The following is a 17,536-nucleotide window of genomic DNA, read 5'->3' on the forward strand; positions in this document are numbered from 1 at the left end:
GAGAAGTGTAAATTGTGGAAAAATTGAGCTGTTGAAGTCCCACATATAACCCCAGATTTAATAAAGTTTCACATGTGAATTAGCTTCATATGTGTGTAGAAGGTTGCTTTTACAGCAGATCCTTAAGTACTCCTTTTGAAATTCCTCCTTTTTTTTTTTTTTTTTTAAGTCATACCATTACTAATTTGGATATGAATGTCCCAAGTGGTATCTCATACTGTAGTATGAGGAAGAATGGATGTTAATGTATTTTTTGAATTTCAGTCTTGTCTTGGCCTGGATCATATCCAGTCATCACTATGCAACAAATGATGTGCACTGGGCGAGGATATGATGGGTTATGAAAGCTGTATCTTGCTTGTTTTTTCTTTTGCAGTACTCCAAGTGGTCTAAACAGGAATGTCTTGTAAAACCTCAACACTCCCTATTGATTATTCCCTTACGTATTTATTTACAATTTATCAGGGTAATTGGTGGTGCCTTATGAACAGTATAACTTGATTTCTTGATCTTTGAGCATGTTTTGTGTTTCTCGTGTTTTCTAAAAGAATATTAGATATGGTTAATTGCATTACATCTAAAAGATTTAAAAAATTGTGTGTATGCTCAGGTTCCCCACACCCACACCCACCCCAACCCCTGTCATTTACATTGGTGGCAACTTTAAATGGTAACCAAGTAAAAGTACATTTTGATAATGAGTATTGATAATCCTGAGGAAAACTAGTGAGTATATGGGAGCCACCTTTAACCTGTGCCAAAGCAGTTTCTAATTTCATTTGCTCTCTAACTATAAAATAAAGAACTGAGCCGAAATAATTTGATCAGTGGTGTGATTAGCCTATTATCATTGCTGAGAATAGTGTTTTTGGGGTGTGAAGTGATTACTGAAGATTTCACCTGCCTTCTGTTTCCAGCAAGAATCCAGTGATGACCAACACATTTCCTCACTTTTGGTTCTTGAGAAGTTTATCCCTTTGCAACAAACCATTAATAGGGAAAACAAGGAAATGGTTTCCCTTTCTCTTTGGCTTCTTAAAGCTCACAACCAATTCAGACCCCAAGTTACTTCAGAGAAGCAAATGGCACCTTTTCCCCATTGCCAAGGATCCCAGCTTATGCAGATACGAAGGACGGATCATTTCTGAAAATGTTAAGACTCTGCTTGCAGTGGACTTGGCCTCAAACAGTTTCATGAAATATGTAACTCTGTATGTGTATGTTAGGAGGAGGGTTGGTTGAAAGAGCGGGGGCAGGGAGGGAAATCTGATTACCTCTTGGGAAGTAATTTTCTTGCCAACAAAAAGATAACACTTGAAGTTTCTTAAGGTGGCAAGTCCATTAAAAAAAAAAATTTTGTTGGGCCCTCCCAGTTTAGATCAAGTATTTCTTGGGGATCTTGACATTGTGGTTGATACCAATAAATGGAAGATCCAGAATATTTTCATTTAAAGCTCAACCATTAATTAATTGGAACATGGTGAAACAAAATTTTACACATTATAAAAAAGATACAGAATATTTTCATTTAAAGCTCAACCATTAATTAATTGGAACATGGTGAAACAAAATTTTACACATTATAAAAGTAGGGAACAGTACAAAAGAATGGTATCAAATACTATACTATGTGAATAAACTAGAGTGATTTTGGAATTTCACTCTCTTCACCCCTTCTCACTTGTTTGTTCTTTAAAGTGTATTTCTACTTTGGTAGGAAGAAAGACTTGATTTAATATTTCCTTAAAGTTCCATGAAGTTTCTTTATTAGGCAAAGCTTTTCCCTAGCCTTATCTCTGGAGCGAGGTTGTGTATCTTGTCAGTGGGAGGGAAGGCACCACAAGAAGAAGCTTTAGAAACGGCTCAGTGGTCTCACCTTGTATTAAGGAGCCCTTTTGCAGTTGTCAGGGACATAGGATGAAATCAGAATTTCCTTTAGTTTCAGAAAAGGTTTGCAGAAGCCTAGAAGAGAACCTTAGGATTACATCATGTAAAGAACACTGGATTTAGGAATAAAATAATCTGGGTTTTAGCTCTATGTTTGGCCCCTTATGTTAGTTGCTTATCTATTGTGGACCATGGTTTCCTACCATATGCAAGTTAGTTACAAAGAAACCTAAGTTATAACCCTCCCCTTGACAGGGTAAGACAGATGATTTCTAGGGACGTTTCTTCCTAAAAAGGTTATAGAATTTAAAGATGACAATAGAGGCTGTATAGTCCAAATCCCCATTTAATGAGAGAAAAATTGATTTGGCACTCCTGAGGACAGAACATACAGTGTCTGTACTGACTGTCTCTTAGAAAAATCTAAGTATTGGTAACTAACATGTATTGGAACTTGCCTATAGACTTCCCTTTGCTGGGGTCTGAATTTTGCAGCATTTTCAAGCACTTTCACTTAGGCTCTGGGGCTGGCATATCTGCATCTCTGTTCCATTCAGTGCTGAACTCCATGGAGGTAAGGTGAGAGTGTTAGACACATTTTGACAAACCTAGCCTAGCCGTTCAGTCATCTGTGGGCCCCTTCCCTCTGCAAATTATGCTGCTCTGTTGAGACCAGTAGGCCACCTGGGCACTGGCAGCTTTAGTCTTTCTGACCTCGCCCTGCCATCCTTTCTAATTGGGGCTAAACTTCATTGAGACACAAAACAGCTTATCACTCATGTTCTCTTTGGAACGTTGAATAACAATTCAAACTCATCTCGTCTTGGTCATTTCCCAGGACTTGTTTTATTATAGAAACATCTCATTCCAGAGTTGAGTTGAAACACTGAGAGACTGGTTTGATTCACTTTGCTTCTCATCCCTATAATGCATTGCTGCCATCTGAAATAGAAGCCCATCCAGTCATCAGGCCTCAAATTGTTACCTGCTTTCCTCAATTCATTTTTACCATTGCTGCTGTCCTTGCCAGTTCTTCGCATTATGGAGATTTTCATTCCTTATTCCTTTGTAAATATGCTTTTCTGCTTTTTCATTAACTGGAAATTGACTCTCCCTCAGCCATACTTACCTTAGGACTATTTCAAGTGGGAGTGTTCATTTTCTCACTTTACTGCTAGGAAATGGATGGATTACAGGGTCTGTTGCCCGTGTGTTCCTGATTGCCATTGCTACACCATTGTTCTTCTATTTTGAGGCCTCTGCTGTTGAGCTGCACCATCTGTCCTCCTCACTCATCTCTGGTTACTCCTCTTCATTTATGGAGGGGACTTCGATGATAGGCATCTCTTTCCCCAGTGCTGCCATCATTGTGGGCAATTTCATTAGTCATGGATGACCTTAACAATTGCTGAACCTCCATCTCCACTAGTCATTTTTTACTCCATTTAGCAAACCAATTTTAAGTTCATACTTTGGACTCATCAAAAATTTATTTTCTCAAATGTACAGTCTAATTTATTCTATGATTTTAATGTCTTTTCCTTTAATCTCTTCCTCTCAGTATACTTACTCTTTGACCTCAAGAAGCCTCCAATTCCTCAACCAACTGTTTTTTTTTTTTTTTTTTTTTTTCCTTCTTTCCCTGTCTGTCAGTTTACTCTGGCTTTACCGCTTCCCCACTTAGCATCAACTCTGTGGCCTGTCACTCTGGCTCTGCAGAACCTTATCCGTGGATCAGTTTGGCCATCTGACTACTTTGCTTTCATGGGCTGCTGCATGCTACTGAGTATATACCATTGCTTGGTAGCACCACAGATTGACTCAAGTAGGCAGGCTCTTGAAGCAGTTTAGCAGCCCTGGCCGTCCAGCAACCTCTTCCATTCTTAAAGACTATTTCAGATTTTCACCTCTTGTCAAATACTCAGCCTGTCACCTCTGCTGCCTCAGCAGAAGCCTACCCTCCTAATGGGTAAATTGAAGCTAATAGGAGAGCTTCTAAGCTTCTTCCTTAGTTATCTATATCATCATCCCCATCTGTCCCAGAAGAGGTGTCTGTCCTCTGGTCAACACTGTGAAAGTATAGGTGAATGGGCAGATCAGTGAATCCTATCCCATTGTAACTCCTTAGAGACCTTGTTCTACCAGTCAGCCCTTTATCTTCAGTATCTCTCATTTAGCATGTAATTTCAAGCTCTGTATTAAATAGGAGTGCTCAACTCCTATATATTTTCCCTTGAACCTGTCTCTGTTTCCTGTTCTTTTTTTCTTCTTTGTAGCCAAACCTTACCTCTTCTCTGTATTTAGGTTTCAATCACTCCTCAGCCAGTTGTAATCTGGATTCTACCCTCATTTCACTGAAAGTTCCCCTACTGAAGTCAGTGAACTCCATATTGCTAGAACTCATTTGTATTTGACCTCTCTTCAGTATGACATTGTTGTCCACTTCCTTTTAAAAACCCCTCCATTGGATTCTTGGCCACTACCGTTTCCTAATTTTTCTTCTCTTTAGCTGCTCTTTAATCAGCCTCTAATGTTTACCCCTTGAAATGGTGTAATTGGGGGTTCTTCTCTATATAACATAGGTGCCCCAGTCCACTCCCAATTACTTTTATTCAAATGAATAAAAGTATCACTTGCCCATGATTTGTTTCTGAGCTCTTTAATCAACTGTCTGTTAAACATTTCCACTTGTATTTTTTTTAACCTATTAAGTGTTATTTCAATAGGTTTTTGGGGGACGTCGTGTTTGGTTACCTGGATGAGTTAATTTAGTGGTGATTTCTGAGATTTTGGTGCACCCGTTACCTAAGAAGTGTACACTGCATTCAGTGTGTAGTCTTTTATCTCTCACCCTTTTTCACTCTTCACCCCAAGTCACCAGAGTCCATTGTATTAGTCTTATTTTCATCACCATGGGCATACCCTGTGGGATGTTAAATGTACTCTAGACTCTGTTGGCTGTTTCTCTGGAGTTAGACCTCTGGAGACTTCTCAGATAGCTCAGAGGTCTCTGGTCTTGCCCTGAAATTACTGGTTTCTCAGGGAGATGCTGGAGATGGCGGAGGCTCCTCACTCTTTGGGTCCTCCTGTGGTTCATTTTGATTGAGTTCCTCATTCAGCTGGTCGCAGTGGCCAGGTAGTGTGGCCTGCTCACTTCTTCAGGTTCTCTTGAGGCAGTGGTCTTTTTTGTAGAGGCTTTTTTTTTTTTTTTTTTCTGGAGCTCCCTTGGAGGGCTCCCCTCCCTTTTGATGTTGCCTTGGGAACCTTGATAGTGCTTCTGGACCTAGGTTGAGACAGGGCCTTGCTCTTCATTACCTCCTGGGTACTGGTGGGTGGGTGGTCGACAGCTAGGCTGGAGGCTCATGGTTTCCTGGTTATTTTCGCCAGCATCTCTCAACAGTCTCAGCTCGCTCATTCTTAAGATGTCAGCTTAAATGCTATCTCTTTAGAGGCCCCCATGTTCTCTCTTGCAATGGCCTGTTCCATTAGGGGACTTTACCATATATGGCGTATTTGTGTAAAAGTTCCATGAGAGCAGAGGTTTTGTTTCCTTTATCTCTCCATACACAGCAACTAGAACAATACAATGCATAGAGTAAACATTCAACAGATAACCTGAAGGAATGCTGTTTCATGCCTTTGTTCCTTCCTATACATTATTGCTCTCCTAATATTCTCTGTGTTTGGACTGCCATAACCTCATCTACCTTTTCTGCTTACTACCTTCTCATTCTTCAGAATTCAGCTCATCCCCAGATTCCTCTGAGAAGTCCTTCAGGTTACTCCTCTCCATCTAATCTGAATAAGATATCCTTTCTTGGCGCTCTGATAGCGTTTAGAGTAGACGCTGGTCCTCAGAGTGAGGTTTCTGCATGGACGGCGTCACCGTCATGTGGGAATTCATTAGAAATGCAAATTATGAGGCCCTACCCTAGACCTCCTGAAACAGAAACTCTGGGAATGGGGCCAACAACCTGCGTTTTAACAAGACCTGCAGGTGACTGATGAACGCAAAGTTTGAGGACCACTAGAATATAGTCACTGTAGAATATATCTCCAGGATCTGACACAACGCCTAGAACAGGATTATTGTGAAGATCTTCCTTACAAAGACCTGAAATCTATCTCATCAATCCTGGTTGAGAATATGAAAAACTAGTTCAGTTGCATCTCTGTTAGGCAGCCTTACAACATTTGAGGATAGCGATTATCTCTACATCTCCACCTCTCATCCCTAACTCCTCTGGTTTAATATCTTTTTTTTTCTTATGTGCTATAACTTTGAATCCCTTCACTTTCCTCCTTGGGCTTGTCTGGACAATTCCTACTTCATATCCATCTTAAATATATATTCAAAATATCCTTTTAGCTTTTAACCTACAATTCTGAAAGGTGGAACTATACATGTCTGTAATCACCCCAGCAAGACAGAGTTCACAATGAACATAGTTAGAATTCCATTTGTACAGTTGGAGGTGTTCCCAGGTGGGTGGATTGCTTGTGGTCAGGAGTTCAAGACCAGCCTGCCCAACATGGCGAAACCTCAGCTCTACAAAAATACAAAATTCAGCCAGGCATGGTGGCACATGCCTGTAATCCTAGCTACCCGGGAGGCTGAGGCATGAGAATCAATTGAACCCGGTAGAGGCAGAGGTTGCAGTGAGCCAAGATCGCGCCACTGCCCTCCAGCCTAGGTGACAGAGGGAGACTCTGCCTCAAAAGCAAACCATACCTGTTGCTCCCATCCTAGACCAATCTAATTGCAAGTATCTCACAGGGAGCCCAAGTGTCAATGTTTTTTTGAACAGCTTTATGGAGGTATAATCTACATACCATAAAATCCACTTATTTTAATATATGATTTTAGTAAATTTAAAGAACTGTGCAACCCTTACCACATCATGCAAACTTCAGAATGTTTCCATCACCCAAAAAGAAACTTCATGTCTATTTAGTCATTCTCTGTTTCTACTCCCAGCTCTAGGTGGCCATTAATCTGAGTATCTCTAGATTTGCGTTTTCTAGACCGAAACATCAGGATTTTGTTTTTCTGCAGCCAGAGTTGAGAACCATAGTTCTAAATGCATTATGAGAAATAATGATTTTTAAGGATTATGTATAATAAGTATATTTTACATATTTTCATATTTATGACTCCCATCCATACAGTGAGTGCATCTATCACCAGTAAGGCAAAGATCATTAATTTGATAATGGAACTTAACAGACCATTCTTTCCTTTTATACATTTTAGTATCATATTCAAAATGGCCTCCCATTCTCTCCCCAGGTTATTTTGAAACATCTCCAGTCTGCTTTTTTCCCCTTTAGCTCATAAATGAGTAGTAGCTCATAAATGAGTAGCTCATAAATGAGTAGCATTCTCCCTGAGATGATGTCTTCAGTAATGATTGCACGTGTTGGTGTTGATTCCATCGTTGAAGTTACTTTCCTTTATCTTTCACATTGGTGTTTCTTCACTAGAGGTTTTGCTTTCTGATTAACTTCTCTGCCAAATAAATGGACTTTTGCTTCATAGGTACACAAACATTTCTAAAACTTTTTTTGGAAAATATATTTCTTTCTTAAAAAAACAAATAGTGCATGCACGTTAAAAAAAAAAAAGAAATAAGAAATAGTCTACCCCAAAATGACCAGTTAAGATTTACTTTCAGACAACTCTGTGCATATTTACATATGCTTATATACAACTATGGACACCTTTGCGTAAATGAGGTCACACTCTATGTACTGCTTTGTAACTTGCTTCTTTCACTTAATCCTGAGAACATTTGTACATGACCATAGATATAGATTTGTATTGTTTTTAATGGCTGTATAGTTTTGCATTATACTCAATGATGTTTAAGAGCTATGTATATTGAGGACATTATTTCTTTGTCTTGTGTTGCAAATTTTTGACCATGTTGTTATTAGTCTTTTAACCTTAATTTATGTTTTTTTGTTATAAAAGTTAAGTTTTATGATGTAAACTTAATCCCTTTGATTTTATAATTCCTGGTTTTCCCGATGTGCTTAGAATGACCTTCCCCACTACAAGGTAATAAAAATACCTCCATGATTTTGCTTAAAACTTTTATGCTTTATATTAAATCTTTGTTACATCTTGAATTGATTGGTGTGAAGAATGCCAAGTTTCTTTATTGCTCTGTTGACTACATTTCTTAAGTTACTTAAATGGTTTGCATGTCTATGCATGTGTACATACAGTCATTCCAAAACCTCTAATGTGCAAACACAGCTTTACAAATGTGTATACATTCAGTATTTACTGTATTTGTTATCTACTGCTGCATAACATTATTACCACAGACTTAGCAGCTTAAAGCAACACACATTTATTGCTTCACAATTGCTGTGTCAGGAGACAGGGCACAACTTTGCTGGTACCCTGCTTCAGGGTCTCACAAGGCTGTCATCACGGTGGTGTTTAAGGCTGTGTCATATCTGAAGTTTGAGGAAGAATCTACTTCTGAGCTCATGTGGTTGTTGGCAGCCTTTAGTTCCTTTTGGGTCGTTGGAATAAGGGCCTTAGATTTTGTTTGGCCACTGGCCAGAGGCCAGCTTCAGTTCCTTGGCCCCTGCGCTTTCCCAACATTGCTACTTGCTTTCTCAAAGCTAGCAAGACTAGGTTACAATCTTATGTAATGTAAACAAGTATGTGTAATCACATACATCCTGCCACCATTGCCCTATTCTGTTGGTGAGAAGCAAGTCCCAGGTCCTGACCATGCCAAGAGACAGTCACAGAAGGAAGTGAACACCAGGTGAGGCAGGGATCGTGGGAGGCCACCTCTGAGTTTGTCTGCTATACTCACACAGAATGTGCTGCATCATACAAAGACTGAAGTGCCTGAGAGCATAAGCTAACTTCCTTAGGCTTAATATAGGCTGGTGCAAAGGTAATTGTGGTCAGTGGCAAAGACTGCAGTTAGTTTTGCACTAACCTATAAAATTCACTCTATCCATACTTTGTTATTCAAGTTAGATCAAAAAAGGTAAGTATAATGTCTTTTTTAATGTTCATGAAAAGAAATGCGGTAACTTTTTACACTTGGGCTAACATTTTATAAGACTGCTGCAGTTTGAAGTATTTATAACTGCCCTTTGGCCAATATCCTACATTCAGTAGAACAAATTCACTTAGGAAAATAGAAATCTCCAAATCTTGTCAACTGTGTTCTGGGTTCCTTAACTCTCCTGATTTCTCCTCTGAACATCCTCCAAATGGTTCATATCCCTTTTAATATCTATACAAATCATTCCTTTTGGTCTTCATATTACAATTCTGTCTGAAGGAATCAGATCTTGAATTTTAAAATTTATGGTATTCACAGTGTGTATGGTTAAGTATCTTTATGAATTTGTTTCCTCTCCATACATATTTCTTCTACAGCCTGTGCTTTTGGAAGCTGTCAGCAAAAATTGCTGTAATTTCCATCGAGAAATGGAAATGTGAGGATTTCCTCATCATTGAAATTTGTCCTTTCCTGTACCTCACAAGAATTTCTGTTTTGTTCCTAGGGATGGATACGTTGGGGGTTTTGTAAATTGGTGGTATGCGTGGTATGAAAACATAGGAGGCAAGAGGAGAAACTGAAAGCAGAATTCAGAGTTTTAAAGTATCTCATCCCAAGTTTGTCACCTAGGAAACAATGATTTCTTTCCAAGATAATGGTATTGCCATCGCTGCCATTGACAGGTGACTCTTCAGACTTGTTTACAGCTCGGCAAGGGCATGGATCCGTGCTGGCTCTGTGTGTTTGTTTTGCAGTTCTTGTTTGGAAAATGTTTAATATTCTAACTGCTGTAGGTTCTGTGGATTAATACATACACATCTTAAGTCCTGTCTTAAAATTACATAGCCCTAAGATTCTCAGGTATCCTAATGTCAACTTTTCTATGCTTCTGTTACCACTAGGATAGTATCTACACATTTCTAAAAGATGGCCTGCACAAAAAATGTATTTTGGAAATATTATGTATAAATTGCCTAGTTCTATCCTGGTTTTTCTAATATGAATTAAGTTACCGTTGTATGATAAATTGTGACTGAGCAAAGGTTTTTCTCATTTGTCAGGTGGTTGTAGTGGGAGGTATTAAAGTTCTAGGAGATGACAAGTGGACAGGACAGAGCGAGAAAGAAATGGTATGCAGGGTTCACCTGAAAGCCTCAGTTCCCAAGCTGTTTCTTTGCTAAACTGTGTTTTTCCAAAGTTGTATCTGCATCCTCTCTGGTTTGCAAAGGGGACAAAAGGGAAATTTTATACGTATAAAATCTAAAGAAGAGAGATCTGATAACTAAGATCAAGATACAGGGAAGGAATAGTAGATAATAAATAGTGTTAGAATATTTTGATGGGTAAATATGAGACGTTATAGAAGAAGCTGGAATGAAATGTGAATTTCGATATTAGAGCCTACCTAACAAAAATTGAAGTAGGCAACAATCCCCTTTCTTTCCCCCTTTTCAAGTCACTCCTCTCCAAGTGAACAACAGCACTGCTTTTTTGGCTACAGAAAGCAGCTGAGGCTCAATCCCAAAGCAGCAGCAGGCTCCGGTCCAAAGTGCACACCAAAAGAAGCAGCAGGAGGGGTAGAACAGAGTCATTACCAAATACTGAGTACAGAATAAAGTGATCTATGAAAACCAGCATGGAAGGGCATGCTACAGGCTAAAGCCAGACTCAGGAAGGCCTGTTGTGAGGGAGAAGGGAAATCCACAGACCGGTGTGGGAGAAGAGAACCATGGGCCCACAGTAAGTGGGAAGACGGAATAGTGAGTGACCCATGGCCACATGGCTCAAGGCAAAGCCGTACTCTACCATTTCTTTACAGAACCAGCATAGGTTCCCAGAGCAGAAAGCCGGCAAGGATTCCTCTTGAATTCATGTTTGAAAAATACCCTCACACTGAAATTACTAAACGAGATGGTAGTGTTTCTGTTTAGACGGAAAGCTGAGTTCAGGGGTGGATCTAGATTTTGTAGGTCTTGAAGCTTAATTTGCGGAGGGTCCTCTTTACGAAAAATGGCAAAACATTAAGAATTCAAAACTAGGTACAGGAGATTGGAAGGCACCCATGCAAGGGGGTGCCGAAGCTTACGTTGAATTAACTGCAAGGTAAATCTGTTTGAGTGGAGCAGAAGGAGCCGGGGCAGACAGACATCCAAATCCTAAGTGTGTCACTTCGTAGCTTTGGAATCTTGGGCAGTTTAATTTTCCTGTCTGTGAAGCTCAATTTCTTACCTATGAAATAGGGATGATGCCAGTCTTTCTGGCTTGTCAATACAGACTAAATGAGAGAATGTATGTGAAGGTGCCTAGTACGTGCCATGACTGCTAATGTGGATGACTTTATGTGGTGCCAAGTTTTGGTAGGTATGATTGTTGATGAAAAGTGAGTATCAGCCAGGCGCGGTGGCTCACACCTGTAATCCCAACACTTTGGGAGGCCGAGGTGGGTGGATCACGAGGTCAGGAGTTCGAGACCAGCCTGGCCAACATGGTGAAACCCCGTCTCTACTAAAAATACAAAATTTAGTACAAAATACAAAAATTAGTCAGGCATGGTGTTGGGTGCCTGTAATGCCAGCTACTTGGGAAGCTGAGACAGGAGAATCACTTGAACCCAGGAGGCAGACATTGCAGTGAGCCAAGATCATGCCACTGCACTCCAGCCCGGACAACAAAGAGCGAAACTTCGTCTCAAAAAAAAAAAAAGAAAAGAAAAGTGAGTATCAATTATTCTGGTCATTATTGTTTGGAGCTCTGATTCCTGGAGATTGAGGAAATGTTTAAAGTATCTGCCGAGTGAGCTAAGCACTCCTAGGCTTTTATCTATATTCAGGGGGCAGATGGCACTCTACTATCTTCAAGAAGCTTACAGACTAGAGGTGCTAGTCTGGGCTATAATCATTGGCTGTTGGAATTGGGAATATAAGAACTCTTGGAATAACTGGAGTTGCTGGACAGAAAGAACTGTGGCCAGAGCAGTTACAAGAGGGATGATCAGACCAGCAGTCTCTTTCCTTCCAAGCCTGAGATCAGCTGTGGAAGACCCAGAGCTGAAGTGAAGCTTGGGGATGATCCAGTCTTACTCTCTTGTTTTATGCTTGAAAAACAGAGTCCTAGAAAGGCAAAATGGATTGCCCAAGATTATGCGGCTGATTCAGGTCATATCCAGGACTAGAATTTTGGAGTTCTGCTTCCCAGGTACATTTTTTTCGTCACACTGAACTTTGCTCTAACTCATTCTCCATTTATGCCCCTTCTTTAGTTTTCCTTCTCCATTGTCCACCTAGCAGAACTCTATGGAAGGCCACCCTGGTCCAACAGTCAGGGTGCAGGACCTTTAGGCTTCTTCTGCCTGTTAGTCTGACATGTAGGTAGAGCGCTGTCTGTTGCTGAATTTCTCCATTGGTGGAAACCAAGGGTTCAGTTGACACTACAGAGCTGTGGAAGCAAGCAGCACTAGCAGCCAGCAGGCAGGCAGCGGAAAGGGGCGGTGAGGGAGCTTTGGACACCAGTACTTGACAGGGATGTTCAGAATCTGGAGAGCTTCCAAAGGAGAGCAATGAAAACAGTGGGTGGGGATGAGAAGGAAGAACTCTTAGGAAAGATAAAAGGTTTCAGATTATTTATCTTGGAGAAGAGAAGGCTGAGAGTGTCTTTGAAAAGGAGTTTCAGATATAAGACCAGCTGTAGTACATCTTCCCTGAGGATAGACTAAGAAATTAGCTAACAGCAGCAATTAGGCTACAGAGCTTTTCAAATTTAGCTGCCTATTAGAGACATCCAGAGAGCTTTTTAAAAAATCTCAATGTTCAAGCTTCACCTCAGAACAATTAAATCAGAATTTTCTTTAGGAGTGGGCGTTAAACATCGGTAATTTCTTTAATGTTTCCTGGGGTAGCCAACATTGATTTCCGATTCAGAAAATTTAAAATTTTAATCTTTGGAATAATTGGGAGGAAAATGGCCCAATGTCAAACTATGCTAGGAAAAAAAATATTTTTTTTAATGGAGGGAATAGGGATAAGACATAACAAGAGTCGGGAAAGTTGGGATTGGGCTTAGTGTGAAGGAGGAGAATATAGGGAAGAGGGGGTGAAAACCCGTGGCCAAGGCCTTGAGAACAGGTATAGGTGCCTTCCTCCCGCTACTGTCACCACTTTCTGTTACGTCAGTTCACTTCGAGTTTATGTGGCTATTATGGCTGAGAAAGAGAAAAGAAGCCCCTGACAGCTGGAAATTGGACACTATCAATTAGGCTTTGTATTGCTAGGAGCTGCCATCGTGTTCATTCTCACATATCAATGTCAGGCAAGGCCACTCTGTGATCATGGTGGATCCAGACACAAATAAGATCACCCTGTGATGATGTCTGAACAAAGACAACAACGTAAACATTGTCCAAACCACACGAATGATCGAACATCTTTTGCCGGCTAACATAAGTGACCGCTGCCTCCTTACCAATCACAGCTTTTCACTTCACTTCATTCTCCTGCTTTCTAGACAAAATCCATTAAGAAACCCAATTATAAAATTACTCCTCCTTCCTCACAGCATCCAATCCAAAGCAAAGCCCTGCTTCCTGAAGCCTCCTCAAAATCACCTAACAGAAATTCATCCAATAACAAGTCCTCAGTGACACCCTCTGACTGAGACACCTCACAGTTTACATTGTGTGCACTCTCCCTTGTTGCCATGAGTAAGGAACCCAACTGTGTGTTCCTCGTGGTCTTTGGCTCACCGGCATTGACACAGCACAGTTTGAGCAGGCCGTGTCTGTTTTTTCTTGTTTGGGGAACCAGGACAGATGAGAGCTGTCATGTTTCCCAGTCATGGGAAAACAATCATGTTTCCCTTCTGGGTCCCCTCTCTCTCTCTGGGCTGAGACATGAGACATGAGATTCCAGCCACACTTTGCATTCCACATCAGTCAGCTGCGTGATCAGTGCATCAATATATTTTGCTCATCACAAATAACATCCCGCAGTGGTGTTTAAAAATGTTTAGGATAGAAGACTGTCCAGCAGTTGAAGTTGCCCTTTTTCAATGCTGTCGCTCTGCCCTAACCCTCACCACAGCCCCACAGCGTCAGGGTGTCTCCATTCACTCTGAACCCCTGCTCACTAACTGTTCATCAGCCAAGAGCTTCCCACGGAGACTAGTCACATAAGTGTCGCAAACTCTGTGTACTCTGAGAGTCAGACAAGAAATCAGGGAAACAGGGATTGGAGGAAACAGGATAAAATTGGGAAATAACTGCAATTACTTTTCTAGAGTTAAGGACAAACGGTATGATTTTCCTTAATAGGGAGGGCAGAGTAGTAGGACAGAATTGTGGAACACATTAGGATAGGAAGAGAGCCTTCTGATGAGATTTTAAAGTATTCTTCAGGTCTGATGAGATTTTCAGTGAAAGCAACGTTTTTCTTGTCATTTTCATTATTCACCTCTTTCCTAAGAAAGTTATGTTTAATCTAACCACGGGCCAGCAATAGCCAAAATAAACAGTACTAGAGTTGTGCTTTTTAGTGTTTTTCTTGTCTTTTTTCCTCCCCCTCTAGACTTAATAGATACCATGGTAGCTATAAGTAAATAATGGACTTTAGAATTCTACAAACCTGAGTTCAAACCCTGGGTCTACCATTTACTAGTTACGTGGCCTAGCAAGTAATTTAATTATCTCTAAGCCTTTGTTTTCCTATCTTTAAAATGGTCATGTCAGTAATTCTTATGTCATAGGTTTCTTCTGAGGATAAATGAGATGGTGCCTATATAGCACTTAGCACCACCCCTGGCACATTTGAAATGCACAACAAACATTACTAATGGTAATGGTTGACATTATTAATATTCTTGTCATAAGTCTTGTTTCTTTCAGATCTTGGGTCTGGCATGGTGGCTTACGCCTATAATCCCAGTGCTTTGGGAGGCTGAGGCAGGATTGCTTGAGGCTAGGAGTTTAAGACCAGCCTGGGCAACATAGCAAGATCCTATCTCTATGAAAGATTAAAAAATAATTAGCTGGGCATGATGGTGCAAACCTATAGTCCCAGCTACTGGAGAGACTGAGTTGGGCAGATCCTTTGAGCCTGGGAGGTTGAGGCTGCAGTGACCTATGATTGTGCCACTGCACTCCAGCTTAGGCAATAGAGTGAGACCCTCTTCTCAAACAAACAAAAAACAAAGAAAACAAATTGGAGTTTATAGAATTTAGGTGAATTATCCCATCTGGGATCAAACAGAAAACGCTTCACAGTTTTCAGTGACACCTCTGATTTCTGCACGTAACATCCCAGAGCTTTTCACAGCAGGGTCAAGTACTTGGGCTGTAATAGAGTGTAAACAAAAATCTTAAAAAACAGCAACAACAACAACAACAACAAACAACAAAACAGAAAAAAACTTTATTTTAAGCTAATTTTAGACTTACAGAAAAATTGCAAAAATAGTACAGAGAGTTTCCATCTTTCACTCAGCTTCCCCTGATGTTAGCATCTTTCACAACCATAGTACAATTGTTAGAATGAGGAACTTAACATTGGTAGAGAACTATTAAACTAAAGACCTTATGCAACTTTCACCAGTTTTTACATTCATGTCCTTTTCTATTCCAGGATCCTATCTAGGATCCCATTCAGGACCCCACATTGCATTTAGTTGTGATTTTCCCTTAGTCTCCTGCAGCCTACAACACTTGCTCAGTCTTTCTTGTCTTGTCTGTCTTGTCTTTCGTGACACTTTTGAAGAGTAGTGATCGGTAATTTTGTCAAATGCCTCTCACTTTGGGTTTGTCTTGTGTTTCTTATGATTGAACCGCATTTTTGGCAAGAATACCACAGAAATGTTGTGTCGCTCTCAGTACATCATATCCATGGTTCATGATATAGAGAGATATTGATGTCTTACTACTATCTTACTACTGGTGATGTTGACCTTGGTCATTTGGTTAAGGTGGTTTCTGCCTGGCTTCTCTACTTCAAAATTACTATTTTTCCCTTTGTAGTTAATAAATATCTTGGGAGAGACACTTTGGAATTGTAAAAATTCTGTTCCTCCTTGAACTTTCACCCACTAATTTTAGCATTCATTGGTAGATCTTGTCTGCAACAATTATTATAGTGGTGTTTGTCTAATGGTGATTTTCTATTTTTCTCTTTCCTTCTACATGTATTAAGACTTCTTTTTCTTTGAGATGAGGTCTTGCTGTGTTGCCTCAAACTCCTGAGCTTAAGTAATCCTCCCACCTCAGCCTCCCTGAGTAGCTGAGATTACAGGTGCATGCCACCATGCTCGGCATCCTTCTGTGTGTATTAATTGGAATTCAACTGTAAGGAAGACTGGTCCTTTTATCCCACTTATTAACGTATTGGTTATTTGTATCAGCATGAACTTTTTAGTGAACTTTGGGCTACAATCCAATACTATCATTATTCATTTTGTTCAAATTATTTCAGTTATAGCAAGCCATAATTTGTTGTTTAGTCTGTTCTACTTGCTCTTTTCTTTTCTTTCAGTGTGATATTTGAAAAGGGATCCAAAAAGTCAACAGGTTTCTGACTCCTGTGGTTAAACAGAACTGTATCTCTTAATTTAAAGGTCTCCAGAGGAGAACCCACCACCTCCTTTGCCACCTTGATGTTGCTCAGAAATGTTCTTTCTTGAAACAAATCATGCTGCTTTTAAAATTTGTTTCTGTGAAATGTCAAACTAGAAAAAATTTTATTTGTTCTTATTCCACTCCCAGCAGAGTCAAACAGTTTTTGGGAGAGCATATCATGGTGTACTGTCATTTAAACAAACCTGGGATCAACTTGGTACAATGCAGGACCTCCTAAGCCTGCTTTTTGCTTGGTTCACTTTGTTTTATACAATCCTGTTGTGGGAAGTACAGCCTTCAGTTATCCTCACTAATAATCTCTAGTGAGTCTTAAAACTTATGCAGCCTCTTGAGTAAGAACTCTTGAATATGGATTCTGGTGTTACCTGTTTTCAGGTTTCTTGGCTTTGCACCCAGCAGACCAAAGGATGATGGCAACGTGAGGTAGATGCAAGGCTAGTCATGCCTGTTTTGTGTGGAACCCCAGACAGGAAGTTGTGAGGGACTGTCACCAACATTTATCTACCAGTTGTTCTCAAGCTTTTTTTTTTTTTCTTTAACTTTTGTCATCCTAAGCAGGACAAAAAAACCTACCATAGCCATTCCCACTTTATAGAGGAAAAAGAAATTGGGGATAACAAAGATTTGGAGAGGAATAAAATAGGAGTCAACATGGTAACATGGCAGCAGTTATGTAAAAATGAAAGAGTGGGTAAGTAAAGCCAACACTCCTTAATACAAGAGCAGCAACTCACAGCCAGCTCAGGACAAGCCTGATGATGTCCTTATCACTGACAGTCTCTCCTGGAAACTGGAAATTGCAACCGTTTGCATATGTGAGGACACAGAAGGGGCTGTGCAACACTGCCAAAGGCTGAATGGTATCTGAGAAAACACCAGTTATCTAGTGATTTTAGATTACAAATGCCAAAGTTTATAATGTGTAGTAGGCCATTAGTAAGTACCACTCAATGCTAAGTAAAAATGGAAGTCGATAGCACTGCTTTGAAGATGC

Source organism: Nomascus leucogenys, chromosome 23 (assembly GCF_006542625.1).
Source record: "Nomascus leucogenys isolate Asia chromosome 23, Asia_NLE_v1, whole genome shotgun sequence".
Lineage (NCBI taxonomy): Eukaryota > Metazoa > Chordata > Mammalia > Primates > Hylobatidae > Nomascus > Nomascus leucogenys.